Genomic DNA, 3875 nt, shown 5'->3' with positions numbered 1-3875 from the left:
AAAGAGTTGCATTTCAGAAGGTGGTGGAGGGTGCCACGCTTCTGCCTGATCCAAACCTGATCCAGAGTCTGGGAGACTCATTTCTACAGATGGATATGGATCACGTGCAGGGCCTGCACATTCAACATGGTTCGTTTGCAAGCAAATTTTTCTCTTCCTAACTGTCAGACCTATAAAATCTCTTGGGACAGGAGTCAGGCTACATCCTTTCTGGCTCCTGCAGCTAAAACTTAGTTCCAAGTTCTGTTTTCTTTTCCATCAATGTCAAACCAGGGTAACTCTGTTTAAACCAGTCCTTTGTTACTCATGGCGCCTGATCTAGAAGAGAAATCTCAGCTCATTGTCTCCTATCTGTATGCAAGCATGTAATGAAGGGGAGAGAGAAGGCAAAGGATGCAGAACCGACTGCTGTCCTTGCCACCAGCTTTCTCCTGCCTAATACCAGGAAAAAGGCCAAGCAGGAAGACATGTCTCTCATGTCCAGGCCATATCTCACCAGATATCCCAAATCTACGCCCAGGCTCACCTCCTTCCTGCCCCCCGAAAGAGAACAGACACCAACTGTATAGTGCATTGGGATTAACCCAACATACATCAGCAAATGCTTTCCACGTGGTAAATAGCTTTTACACCAACCAAGAGCTTGCTAGACCCAGGCCACGTGGAGCAGCTCTATCAAATAAGCTGCACGCATATTCAAAGCCTAAGCGAAACTGTGCTTTAAAGCCCCTTCAAAGGCTAAAGTGGGCGAGCTCCTGGGATCTCTAATACAAGACAGTCCTTTTCAGGGCATGCTCCTGACTGCACAGATCAGGTGAGAGACTGGCTGTAGCCTCAACATCACCTGGCTCCATTTCGCTTTTCTTACCTGTCCTGCCCTCAGCATCAGAAAAAGGTCAACTCATGACACCATTGCAGCACAACAGAAGGCTGGAAAAACCCAGTTCATCCTCCCACAGCAGACCTGGTGGAAGAGGCACAGTGCTGTAGGCTGGCCAACTGTTTCCTGGGGTCTGAGACACGAGAATCGTTCATGCAAATGCAGTAAAATGTACTTAGAGCCACATAACTTCTAGGCCAGTCATTTACTGCCAAATTCTATTCCCTGCTAAAGTATTATGGTCATTAAGACTGTCAACTTTGAGCTTCCTACCATGACTCGGGTCTCAGGGCTGGATGCATTTAAATCAGTGGGACCAGATGAGCTCCACCCAAGGGTGCTGAAAGAATTAGCCAATGTCATAGCAGAGCCACTGGCACGACTGTTTCAGCACTCGTGGTGCTCAGGTGAGGTCCCTGAGGACTGGAAAAGGGCCAATGTGGTTCCTATTTTCAAGAAGGGGAGGAAGGAAGATCCAAGTAACTATAGACCGATTAGTCTCACTTCTTTCCTTGGGAAAACCCTTGAAAAAAAATTATCAAGGATCACATTTGTAGGAGTCCAGCAGGTAATATAATGCTGAAGGGCAACCAGCATGGGTTTGTAGCAGGTAGATCCTGCCAGACTAACCATTTTTCTTTCTATGACCAAGTCACTAAAAACTTAGATGCAGGAGTCAAGGTAGATGTCATCCACTTGGACTTTAAGAAGGCCTTCGACACAGTTTCTCATCCTATTCTTCTAAGCAAATTGAACAGCCATGCCATAGACGATTACACAGTCATGTGGGTGGGAAATTGGCTTAAGGGTCATACCCAGAGAGTGGTGGTGGACGGGTAGGCATCGACCTCAAAAGATGTGGGCAGTGAGGTCCCCCAGGGCTCGGTCCTTGGGCCGGTGCTGTTCAATACCTTCATCAGCGACCTGGGTGAGGGTGTGGAGAGCACTCTGTTCAAGTTCGCAGCTGACACCAAACTATGGGGTGAAGCAAACACACTGATGGGAAAAAATGAATCCAGGTGAACCTGGACAGGTTGGAGAATTGGGCAGAAAACAGTAGGATGCAATTCAACAAAGACAAGTGCAAGGTGCTGCACCTAGGCAGAGGAAATCACCAGCACACCTGTAGACTGGAGGATGACCTTCTCAGCAACACAGCGGCAGAAAGAGATCTCAGAGTCATTGTTAACTCCGAGATGAATATGAGTCGTCAATGTGACGAAGCAATTAGCAGAGCTAACCGCACTTTGTAGTGCATTAGTAGGTGCATCACAAACAGGTCCAGGGAGGTGATGCTCCCCCTCTACGCGGCACTGGTCAGGTAGCAGCTGGAGTACTGCGTCCAATTCTGGGCGCCGCACTTCAAGAGGGATGTGGACAACCTTGAGAGGGTCCAGAGGAGGGCTACTCATATGCTTAGGGGCCTGCACGGAAGGCCTTATGAGGAAAGGCTGAGGGACCTGGACCTTTTCAGCCTTCGAAAGAGAAGGCTGAGGGGGGGGATCTTGTGGCAGTATACAAATTCACCAGGGCACCCCTTGGGATAACCAGAAACAACAGCCACAAGCTGATGGAGAGTAGGTTCAGGTTGCACATTAAAAAGAATTTCTTCACGGTGAGGGTGGCCAGAATCTGGAACGGGTTTCCAAGGGAGGGGGTGCTTTCCCTTACCCTGGGGTCTTCAAGAGGAGACTGGGCAAGCATCTGGCTGGGGTCATATGACCCCAGCACTTTTTCCTGCCCAGGGCAGGGGGTCGGACTCGATGATCTTTTGAGGTCCCTTTAACCCTAGCACCTAGCATCTAAAACACTAGACTCCAAATTTAATCTCCAACAATGCACGACTGTTGCTTCAGAATATAAAAGAAACATATAGCTATTTGCCAAAGTGCTACCAAATAATAGCTTCATCTCTACTTCTTTTACCCAGGTAACCCCCATTCTGAGTAAAATCAAAGCACTAGGCCATGTCAGCCCAACTAAAGCCATATCCTGTTTGAAGTACCCTAGGGGGGCTCAGGCAGACAAGGTTCCTTGGGTGAATTTGATATCTTTTATTAGACCGACCCAAATAGTAATTCTGGTCATTTCTGCCACTGCTTACCATACAGCAATTCAATAATTCTCATCTTCTATCCTTGGAGGCTTAAATTTGATACTGCACCTCTAAAAAAATCAGGAAATAAGGACAATTTCCAAGTCTCAACTTCCAGCATGTTAATAATTGCTGTCTGGCAATAAACTGAACTTGAGACAGTGGGTCGAAAGATATCGCTTCATAGTCAAATAGCTCATATACTATCCAGAAGAGAATAAACTGTAGACTCTACCAAGCCATCCACTTTTGTTTAATACCATTTATTGTGGATGCTTGTTTTCTATCTGGTTTCCTCTATCACTGCTGTTACTAGTCTCTGGACTGCCCAATTGACTACTGCTGATGTATGTCATTAGGTACAGAAACCTCCCCCCCCCCACACTAATTCAGGACTGACCGGGGGAATACTTAGTGTGAGAGAAAGAAGATGGCTTTGGAGGTAGAGACTTATAAGATGCCTGCTCTTGGGCCTATTCCAGGCTCAGACACAAAACTCTGGGTGTGACCATGGGCTAATTTTGCAAGGGCAGGCCCACGGACATCAATAGAGCTGCGACAATTTACAGCAGCTAAGGATCTGCCCTTTAATTCCACTGCCTAGGTGTAAAATGGCTACTCCTGCTTCTCCCCACTATGTCTGGACTGTTTGCATTGCAAGGTTTTGAAGGGTAGGGATTTGCCTCTTACTCTATGGGATAGCACAGAGCACAACAAGGCCCTGATCCAAGCAGGGCCTTTTAGGTGGTTTTATAACATGAATAAAACTTGGAGACAGCGGCTCCGCTGTATTTCGGTCTTGTTCTGCTAGCAGCAAAGAAGAATTGGGCAGAGAGGTTTTGGAACTGGACTCACCACAACACTACAAATGTACAGGTCAGTCTTCAAAATAAAGCAGGA

This window comes from Alligator sinensis, unplaced genomic scaffold (assembly GCF_000455745.1).
Source record: "Alligator sinensis unplaced genomic scaffold, ASM45574v1 scaffold4_1, whole genome shotgun sequence".
Taxonomy (NCBI): Eukaryota; Metazoa; Chordata; order Crocodylia; family Alligatoridae; genus Alligator; species Alligator sinensis.
This window is presented reverse-complemented; position numbering follows the sequence as displayed.